The sequence below is a fragment of the Triticum dicoccoides genome, chromosome 4A, assembly GCF_002162155.2.
Source record: "Triticum dicoccoides isolate Atlit2015 ecotype Zavitan chromosome 4A, WEW_v2.0, whole genome shotgun sequence".
Taxonomy (NCBI): domain Eukaryota; kingdom Viridiplantae; phylum Streptophyta; class Magnoliopsida; order Poales; family Poaceae; genus Triticum; species Triticum dicoccoides.
This window is the reverse complement of record NC_041386.1, coordinates 24004700-24016336: the sequence shown is the minus strand read 5'-3', so window position 1 is coordinate 24016336 and position 11637 is coordinate 24004700.

The window sequence follows — 11637 nt, the reverse complement described above, 5'->3', positions numbered from 1 at the left end:
GCCGTTTCATGAAGTATCCCTTCTTGCCCTTGCCCTTCTTGAAACTAGTGGTTTCACCAACCATCAACAATTGATGCTCCTTCTTGATTTCTACTTTTGTGGTGTCAAACATCGCGAATATCTCAAGGATCATCATATATGTCCCTGATATATTATAGTTCATCACGAAGCTCTAGCAGCTTGGTGGTAATGACTTCGGAGAAACATCACTATCTCATTTGGAAGATCAACTCCCACTTGATTCAAATGATTGTTGTACTCAGACAATCTGAGCACAAGCTCAACAATTGAGCTTTTCTCCCTTAGTTTGCAGGCTAAAAAAATCGTCGGAGGTCTTATACCTCTTGACGTGGGCACGAGCCTAAAATCCCAATTTCAGCCCTCGAAACATCTCATATGTTTAGCGACGTTTCAAAACGTCTTCGGTGCCTCAACTCTAAGCCGTTTAACTGAACTATCACGTAGTTATCAAAATGTGTATGTTAGATGTTCGCAACATCCACAGACGATGTTCGAGGTTCAGCACACTGAGCGGTGCATTAAGGACATAAGCCTTCTATGAAGCAATGAGGACAAACCTCAGTTTACGGACCTAGGTCGCATAATTACTACTATCAACTTTCAACTAAATTTTCTCTAGGAACATATCTAAATAGTAGAACTGAAGCGCGAGCTACGACATAATTTGCGAAGATCTTTTGACTACGTTCAGGATAATTAAGTTCATCTTATGAACTCCCACTCAGATAGACATCCCTCTAGTCATCTAAGTGATTACATGATCCGAGTCAACTAGGCCGTGTTCGATCATCACGTGAGACGGACTAGTCAACATCAGTGAACATCTTCATGTTGATCGTATCTACCATACGACTCATGCTCGACCTTTCGGTCTCTTGTGTTCCGAGGCCATGTCTGTACACATGCTAGGCTCGTCAAGTCAACCTAAGTGTTTCGCGTGTGTAAATCTGTCTTACACCCGTTGTATGTGAACGTAAGAATCTATCACACCCGATCATCACATGGTGCTTCGAAATGACGAACTTCGCAACGGTGCACAGTTAGGGGGAACACCTTCTTGAAATTTTAGTGAGGGGTCATCTTATTTACTACCGTCGTTCTAAGTAAACAAGATGCAAAAACATGATAAACATCACATGCAATCAAATAGTGACATGATATGGCCAATATCATATTTCTCCTTTTGATCTCCATCTTCGGGGCTCCATGATCATCATCGTCACCGGCATGACACCATGATCTCCATCATCATGATCTCCATCATCCTATCTTCATGAAGTTGTCTCGCCAACTATTACTTCTACTACTATGGCTAACGGTTAGCAATAAAGTAAAGTAATTACATGACATTTATGTTGACACGCAGGTCATAAATAAATTAAGACAACTCCTATGGCTCCTGCCGGTTGTCATACTCATCGACATGCAAGTCGTGATTCCTATTACAAGAACATGATCAATCTCATACATCACATATATCATTCATCACATCCTTTTGGCCATATCACATCACATAGCATACCCTACAAAAACAAGTTAGACGTCCTCTAATTGTTGTTTGCATGTTTTACGTGGCTGCTATGGGTTTCTAGCAAGAACGTTTCTTACCTACGCAAAAACCACAACGTGATATGCCAATTGCTATTTACCCTTCATAAGGACCCTTTTCATCGAATCCGATCCGACTAAAGTGGGAGAGACAGACACCCGCTAGCCACCTTATGCAACTAGTGCATGTCAGTCGGTGGAACCAGTCTCACGTAAGAGTACGTGTAAGGTCGGTCCGGGCCGCTTCATCCCACAATGCCACCGAATCAAGATTGGACTAGTAACGGTAAGCATATTGAACAAAATCAACGCCCACAACTACTTTGTGTTCTACTCGTGCATAGAAACTACGCATAGACCTAACTCATGATGCCACTGTTGGGGAACGTAGCATAAATTCAAAATTTTCCTACGTGTCACCAAGACCTATCTATGGAGTCATCTAGCAATGAGGGCGGAGTGGATCTACATACCCTTGTAGATCGCGCGCGGAAGCGTTCAAGAGAACGGGGTTGATGGAGTCGTACTCGTCGTGATCCAAATCACCGATGATCCTAGCGCCGAACGGACGGCACCTCCGCGTTCAACACACGTACGGAGCAGCGATGTCTCCTCCTTCTTGATCCAGCAAGGGGGAAGGAGAGGTTGATGGAGATCCAACAGCACGACGGCGTGGTGGTGGAAGTAGCGGGATTCCAACAGGGCTTCGCCAAGCGCTGCGGGAGGAGGGAGATGTGTCATGGGAGGGTGAGGGAGGCGCCAGGGCTTAGTATGGTTGCCCTCCCTTCCCCCCACTATATATAGGGCCAAGGGAGAGGGGGAGGGCGCAGCCTTGCCCCTTCCTCCAAGGAAGGGTGCGGCCAAGGGGGGGGAGGAGTCCATCCTCCCCAAGGCACCTCGGAGGTGCCTTCCCCCTTTAGGACTCTCCCCTCCTCTTGTCCCTTTGGTGCATGGGCCTCTAGGGGCTGGTGCCCTTGGCACATGTAGGCCAAGGCGCACCCCCTACAGCCCATGTGGCCCCCGGGGCAGGTGCCCCACCCGGTGGACCCCCGGGACCCTTCCGGTGGTCCCGGTACAATACCGGTGACCCCGAAACTTGTCCCGATGGCCGAAATAGCACTTCCTATATATAATTCTTTACCTCCGGACCATTCCGGAACTCCTCGTGACGTCCGGGATCTCATCCGGGACTCCGAACAACTTTCGGGTTACCGCATACTAATATCTCTATAACCCTAGCGTCACCGAACCTTAAGTGTGTAGACCCTACGGGTTCGGGAGACATGCAGACATGACCGAGATGACTCTCCGGTAAATAACCAACAACGGGATCTGGATACCCATGTTGGCTCCCACATGTTCCACGATGATCTCATCGGATGAACCACGATGTCAAGGACTTAATCAATCCCGTATACAATTCCCTTTGTCTAGCGGTACGATACTTGCCCGAGATTCGATCGTCGGTATCCCGATACCTTGTTCAATCTCGTTACCGGCAAGTCTCTTTACTCGTTCCGTAACACATCATCCCGTGATCAACTCCTTGATCACATTGTGCACATTATGATGATGTCCTACCGAGTGGGCCCAGAGATACCTCTCCGTTTACACGGAGTGACAAATCCCAGTCTCGATTCGTGCGAACCAACAGACACTTTCGAAGATACCTGTAGTGTACCTTTATAGCCACCCAGTTACGTTGTGACGTTTGGCACACCCAAAGCACTCCTACGGTATCTGGGAGTTGCACAATCTCATGGTCTAAGGAAATGATACTTGACATTAGAAAAGCTTTAGCATACAAACTACATGATCTTGTGCTAGGCTTAGGATTGGGTCTTGTCCATCACATCATTCTCCTAATGATGTGATCCCGTTATCAATGACATCCAATGTCCATGGTCAGGAAACCGTAACCATCTATTGATCAACGAGCTAGTCAACTAGAGGCTTACTAGGGACATGGTGTTGTCTATGTATCCACACATGTATCTGAGTTTCCTATCAATACAATTATAGCATGGATAATAAACGATTATCATGAACAAGGAAATATAATAATAATCAATTTATTATTGCCTCTAGGGCATATTTCCAACATGTCTATGGGGTGGCCCCTCCCCCGTATATAAAGAAGGGGAGGAGGGGGCCGGCCGGCCTCAAGGGGCGCGCCCAAGGGGGGGGGGAATCCTATTCCTACTAGGAGTAGGTTCCCCCCTTTCCTAATCCAACAAGGAGGGAAGGAAGGAGGGGGGCGCCGCCCCCACCCCTTTTCCAATTCAGACAGGGGGTGGGGGGCGCCACCTCGTGGCCGACCCTCTCTCCTCTAAGGCCCATGGTGGCCCATTAACTTCTGGGGGGGGGGGTTCCGGTAACCCTCCGACACTCCGGTTTTATCCAATACTACCCAGAACACTTTCGGTGTCCGAATAACATGGTCCAATATATCATTCTTTATGTCTCGACCATTTCGAGACTCCTCGTCATGTCCGTGATCACATCCGGGACTTTGGACAACCTTCGGTACATCAAATCACATAACTCATAATACATATCGTCATCGAACATTGAGCGTGCGGGCACTACGGGTTCGAGAACTATGTAGACATGACCGAGACACATATCTGGTCAATAACCAATAGCGGAACATGGATGATCATATTGGTTCCTACATATTCTACGAAGATCTTTATCGGTCAAACCGCATAACAACATACGTTTGTTCCCTTTGTCATAGGTATGTTACTTGCCTGAGATTCGATCATCGGTATCATCATACCTAATTCAATCTCGTTACCGACAAGTCCCTTTACCCGTTCCGTGATGCATCATCCTGTAACTAACTCATTAGTCACATTGCTTGCAAGGCTTATAGTGATGTGCATTACCGACAGGGCCCAGAGATACCTCTCCGACAATCGGAGTGACAAATCCTAATCTCGATCTATGCCAACTCAACAAACACCATCGGAGACACCTGTAGAGCATCTTTATAATCACCCAGTTGCGTTATGATGTTTGATAGCACACTAAGTGTTCCTCCAGTATTAGGGATTTGCATAATCTCATAGTCATAGGAACATGTATAAGTCATGAAGAAAGCAATAACAATAAACTAAACGATCATAGTGCTAAGCTAACTGATGTGATCCCGTTTATCAAATGACAACACATGTCTATGGCTAGGAAACTTAACCATCTTTGATCAATGAACTAGTCTAGTAGAGGCATACTAGGGACACTCTGTTTGTCTATGTATTCACACATGTACTAAGTTTCCGGTTAATACAATTCTAGCATGAATAATAAACATTTATCATGATATAAGGAAATATAAATAACAACTTTATTATTGCCTCTAGGGCATATTTCCTTCATTCTTCCCATTCCCCACTTGAATTCTACAACAACTGCAGAAAAAGTTTTAGGCCAACTTCAACGTGCGGACTCAAATTGACATGGATTTCGTCCACCTTTTGTCCACTTGGGTCACTAGTAGGGGTGGCATCCACCCCTTGTCTGTGCATTTCTGGGCAGTGCGCCCAATTGGTCGACCCATTTGGTCCGCCCGTCCGTTTTTAGTCAAATTTTCCACGACCAAATATAACATGTGAATGGAACATTATAAATTATTAAACAAATAAAAGTGACATAGTTTATACAACTAATAAAGAAATATCACATAGTTTACAACCAAATGAATTTAAAATTGTACCAAAGACATTGGAAGAAAAAGAGTACATACAACTATTGGTTCCGTATGGAGTCTACATATGCTCAACCAAATTATTTTGAAGTTGAATGTGAGTTTTCTAATTACACATTTCTTGATGAAATTGAATGAACTGTGCATATGTTGTCGTTCCAGTCTCAGGCTCAACATTTTCACCCTGAAAATCCCATCCTTGGTCCTGGAGTCTCTCATCACGCTCGTCATCTACGATCATGTTGTGCATGGGAATCAGTCATCACCTCCCACATAGTCTGAGTGCTCCATGTTCTAGCAGGGTGTCGAATAATAGCCCATCTAGATTTGAGCACACCAAAAACACGCTCCACGTCCTTCCTAGCACCCTCTTATTCTTTGGAAACCTAGCCCTCTTCTCTCCTTAGGGCTCGGAGATTGTCTTCACAATCATAGACCGCCGAGGATAGATACCATTAGCTAGATAGTATCTCTTGTTGTATTGGTGGCCATTGATCTCAAAGTTGACATCTAGGAAATTGCATTCTGAAAGCCTAGCGAACACCGGAGAGCACTGAAGCGCGTTGATGTCATTGTGAGAAAGAACCTGCCATGCCGAAGAAAGACTGACAAATCTGTAGATCTTGTGATGCAACAGTGATACGTCTCCAACGTATCTATAATTTTTGATGTATTCATGCCATGTTTATAATATTTTTACATGATTTTGGTATGATTTGGTTAGAACTAACCCGTACTGACGCTGTTTTCAGCAGAACTACCATGGTGTTGTTTTTGTGCAGAAATAAAAGTTCTCGGAATGCGCTCAAAATCAACGAAGATTTTTTCTGCAAAAATATAAAAAATACTGGAACGAAGAGTTACCGGAGCGGAGGCCCGTGGGCCCCACGAGGGTGGAGGGCGCGCCCCTGTGCCTCGTGGACTTCCCGTGGGGCCCGCTGACTTGTTCTTGAAGCCAACCTCTCCTATAAATCCCCAAACCTCCAGAAAATAACCTAGATCGGAAGTTCCGCTACCACAAGCCTCTGTAGCCACCAAAAACCAATCGGGACCCTGTTCGGGCACCCTGTCGGAGGGGGGATCCATCACTGGTGGCCATCTTCATCATCTCGACGCTCTCCATGACGAGGAGGGAGTAGTTCACCCTCGGGGCTGAGGGTATTTACCATTAGCTATGTGTTTGATCTCTCTCTCTCTCTCTCGTGTTCTTGATTTGGCACGATCTTAATGTATCACGAGCTTTGCTATTATAGTTGGATCATATGATGTTTCTCGCCCTCCATCTCTTATAATGGATTGAGTTCTCCCTTTGAAGTTATCTTATCGGATTGAGTCTTTAAGGATTTGAGAACACTTGATGTATGTCTTGCGTGGGATACTCGCGGTGACAATGGGGTATTCTATTGATTCACTTGATGTATGTTTTGGTGATCAACTTGCGGGTTCCGTGACCTTGGGAATCTATGCATAGGGGTTGGAACACGTTTTCGTCTTGACTCTCCGGTAGAAACTTTGGGGCACTCTTTGAAGTTCTTTGTGTTGGTTTGAATAGATGAATCTGAGATTGTGTGATGCATATCGTATAATCATACCCGCGGATACTTGTGGTGACATTGGAGTATCTAGGTGACATTAGGGTTTTGGTTGATTTGTGCCTTAAGGTGTTATTTTACTACGAACTCTAGGGCCGTTTGTGACACTTATAGGAATATCCCAATGGATTGATCGGAAAGAATAACTTTGAGGTGGTTTCGTACCCTACAATAATCTCTTTGTTTGTTCTCCGCTATTAGTGAATTTGGAGTTACTCTTTGTTGCATGTTGAGGGATAGTTATATGATCTAATTATGTTATCCTTGTTGAGAGAACTTTCACTAGTGAAAGTATGAACCCTAGGACTTATTTCGAAGCATTGCAATACCGTTTGTGCTCACTTTTATCATTAGTTACCTTGCTGTTTTTATAATTTCAAATTATAAAAACCTATATCTACCATCCATATTGCACTTGTATCACCATCTCTTCGCCGAAGTAGTGCACCTATACAATTTACCATTGTATTGGGTGTGTTGGGGACACAAGAGACTCTTTGTTATTTGGTTGCAGGGTTGTTTGAGAGAGACCATCTTCATCCTACGCCTCCCACAGATTGATAAACCTTAGGTCATCCACTTGAGGGAAATTTGCTAGTGTCCTACAAACCTCTGCACTTGGAGGCCCAACAACGTCTACAAGAAGAAGGTTGTGTAGTAGACATCAAGCTCTTTTCTGGCGCCGTTGCCGGGGAGGCTAGGTAAGCAACACTAACACCCCATCAACTAAGCTCTTTTCTGGTGCCGTTGCTGGGGAGGTTAGTGCTTTAAGGTATATCTTTAGATCTTGCAATCGAATCTTTTAGTTTCTTGTTTTATCACTAGTTTAGCCTATAAAAGAAAACTAACAAAATGGAATTCAGGTTGCCTCATATGCTTCATCTTTTTAATATCTTTCGTGAGAATAAGGATTCCAATAATTGTGCCAAAGTGCTAGAAGAAGAATGCATTAAACTGTTCGGCACTAAATCTTTGAATGATGAGCATTATTGCAATGTTATTAGTATGAATTCTTTGAATATGCATGATGCTAATGATATGCAAAGCCATAAGCTTGGGGATGCTATGTTTGATGAAGATGATACTTTTTGTCCCCAAAGTTTTGATGAGCAAAATTACTATGATGAAAGAATGCCTCCTATCTATGATGATTATTGTGATGACACGTATGCTATAAAGAATAATGATAACCATGAAACTAGTCATCTTGATTTCAATTTTCAATCCCATGATAGTTATTTTGTTGAATTTGCTCTCACTATTCCGAATGAGAAGAATTTTGCTTATGTGGTGAGTAATAAAATTTCTATGCTTGTGCACCATGAAAATAATGCTTTATGTGATGGTTATATTGTTGAATTCATTCATGATGCTACTGAAAATTATTATGAGAGAGGAACATATGCTTCTACGTATCTCAATAATATCAAGTTTCCTCTCTACATGTTGAAAATCTTGAAGTTTTGCTTGCTTTACCTTCCTATGCAAGTTGATTCTTGTTCCAATAAGTTGATTGCTCAAAAAATCCCTATGCATAGAAAGTGGTTTAGGCTTAAATGTGCTAGTCATATGCTTCATGATGCTCTCATTATGTTTCAATTCCTATCTTTTATATGAGCATCATTGAAATCACCATGCCTAGCTATAAAGGCATTAAAGAAAAGCGCTTGTAGGGAGACAACCCAATATTTATACCTATTGTTTTTGTGTGTTCACATGATTAGGCTACTTTAGTAATCATGTTTTATAGCTTTTGTTTCAATAAAGTGCCAAGTAAGACCTTTGGGATGATCTATGATGATAGTTGATTTGATCTTGCTGAAAAACAGAAACTTTTGCACTCAGGAAAACAATTCTATTTTTTAGCAGAAGCATGATAAAATACTGATTCTTTTTTCATAAGATTAATTAACAAATTGGTTAGGTTTTCCTATTTTTCAGAATTTTTGGAGTTACATAAGTATTCGAGAGTTACAGATTACTACAGACTGTCCTGTTTTTGACAGATTCTGTTTTCGATGCATAGTTTGCTTGTTTTCTAGTTTCTGTGGCTTATATTGATTAATATAAATTGTAGAAATTATAGGGTATAGTAGGCATCAAGTGAGAAAAAAAATATGAATCCTGTCTTAACAGTACCAAAAGTGGTGATTTATTTTCTTATACTAACGGAGCTTACGAGTTTTCTGTTATGTTTTGTGTTGTGAAGTTTTCAAGTTTTGGGTAAATTTTGGATGGACTATGAAATAAGGAGTGGAAAGAGACTAATCTTAGGGATGCCCAAGGCACCCCAAGGTAATATTCAAGGACAACCAAGAGCCCAAGCTTGGGGATGCCTCGGATGGCATCCCCTCTTTTGTCTTTGTTCATCGGTAACTTTACTTGCAGCTATATTTTTATTCACCACATGATATGTGTTTTGCTTGGAGTGTCATTTTATTTTATTAGGATTTTCTTTCTGTTATTTAGAGTAATGTTTTGCATCTTTTAGTTCAATAAAAAGGTCAAGTATAGCCTTTACCATGCTTATTTTGCAAGTCTATATGTTGTTGTTTAAAAACAGAAAGTTTGCTGTTATGTTTTGAATATTTGTGAATAGTCAGAACATGATAAAATCTTGAAATTTTTACAAAATGAGTAAAAAAAATTTATCTATAGTGTGGTAATTTTTCATAATTTTTGTAGTTAAAGAAGTATGATTCCTCTTGCATTCTTTACAGACTATCCCGTTTAGACAGATTGCTGTTATGACTGCATTGTTTGCATATGTTTGCTTGTTTAGTGATTCTATTTGATGATAGGAGTGTTAAATATGCAGAGACGTTTAGTATGCAATGTCAAATTATAAATTTAGTGATTTTCTGCAGTAGAGAATGATAAGGTTTTGCATGGATTTATACTAACTTATCTCACGAGTTCTTGTTGAGTTTTGTGTGGATGAAGCTTTTAAGATTTAGGGAAACCGCGATATGAAAGGAATTAAGGAAACACAAAAGTCAAGCTTGGGGATGCCAAACGCATCCCAAGTGAATATTCCAAGAAGTCTCAAGCATCTAAGCTTGGGGATGCCCCGGTAGGCATCCCACCTTTCTTCTTCAACAACTATCGGTCAGTTTTGGTTGAGCCTAAGTTTTTGCTTATTCACATGATATGTGCTATCCTTGCAATGTCATTTTATTTTGTTTTGATTGCTGTTTGAATAAAGTACTTAAGATCTGAAATACTTAAATGAGAGAGAGTTCTCACATAGCTAAATAATTATTTGACTACTCATTGATCTTCACTTATATCTTTTGGAGTAGTTTGTCATTTGCTCTAGTGCTTCACTTATATCTTTTTAGAGCACAGTGGTAGTTTTATTTTGAAGAAATAAATGAACTCTCATGCTTCACTTATATTATTTTGAGAGTCTTAAACATCATGGTAATTTGCTTTGGTTATAAATTTAGTCCTAATACGATGGGCATCCAAGAGGGATATAATAAAAACTTTCATATAAAGTGCATTGAATACTATGAGAAGTTTGATTCCTTATGATTGTTTTGAGATATGAGGATGGTGATATTAGAGTCATGCTAGTAGAGTAGTTGTCAATTTGAGAGATGCTTGTGTTAAAGTTTGTGATTCCTATAGCATGCACATATGGTGAACTGTTATGTGATGAAGTTGGAGCATGATTTATTTATTGATTGTCTTCCTTATGACTGGCGGTCCGGGACGAGCGATGGTCTTTTCCTACCAATCTATCCCCATAGGAGCATGCGCGTAGTACTTCATTTCGATAACTAATAGATTTTTGCAATAAGTATGTGATTTCTTTATGACTAATGTTGAGTCCACGGATTATACGCACTCCCACCCTTCCACCATTGCTAGCCTCTCTTGTGCCGTGCAACTTTCGCCGGTACCATACACCCACGATTACCTTCCTCAAAACAGCCACAATACCTACCTATTATGGCATTTCCATAGCCATTTCGAGATATATTGCCATGCAAATTTTCACCGTTCCATTTATTATGACACACTCCATCATTGTCATATTGCTTTGCATGATCATGTAGTTGACATCGTATTTGTGGCAAAGCCACCATTCATAATTCTTACATACACGTCACTCTTGATTCATTGCACATCTCGGTACACCGCCAGAGGCATTCATATAGAGTCATATTTTGTTCTAAGTATCGAGTTGTAAGTAAATAAAAGTGTGATGATGTTCATTATTAGAGCATTGTCCTAGTGAGGAAAGGATGATGGAGACTATGCCCCCCCCCCCCACAAAATTCCGGATGAGGCTCCGGAAAAAATTGAAAAAAGAGGCCCAAACAAATGAAGCCCCCCCCCAAAAAAAGAGAGAAAAAGAGAGAAGGGGCAATGCTACTATCCTTTTACCACACTTGTGCTTCAAAGTAGCACCATGATCTTCATGATAGAGTCTCCTATGTTGTCACTTTCATTTACTAGTGGGAATTTTCATTATAAGAACTTGGCTTGTATATTCCAATGATGGGCTTCCTCAAAATGCCCTAGGTCTTCATGAGCAAGCAAGTTGGATGCACACACACTTAGTTTCTTTTTGAGCTTTCATACACTTATAGCTCTAGTGCATCCGTTGCATGGCAATCCCTACTCACTCACGTTGATATCTATTGATGGGCATCTCCATAGCCTGTTGATACGCCTAGTTGATGTGAGACTATCTTCCTCCTTTTTGTCTTCTCCGCAACCACCATATTCTATTCCACCTATAGTGCTATGTCCATG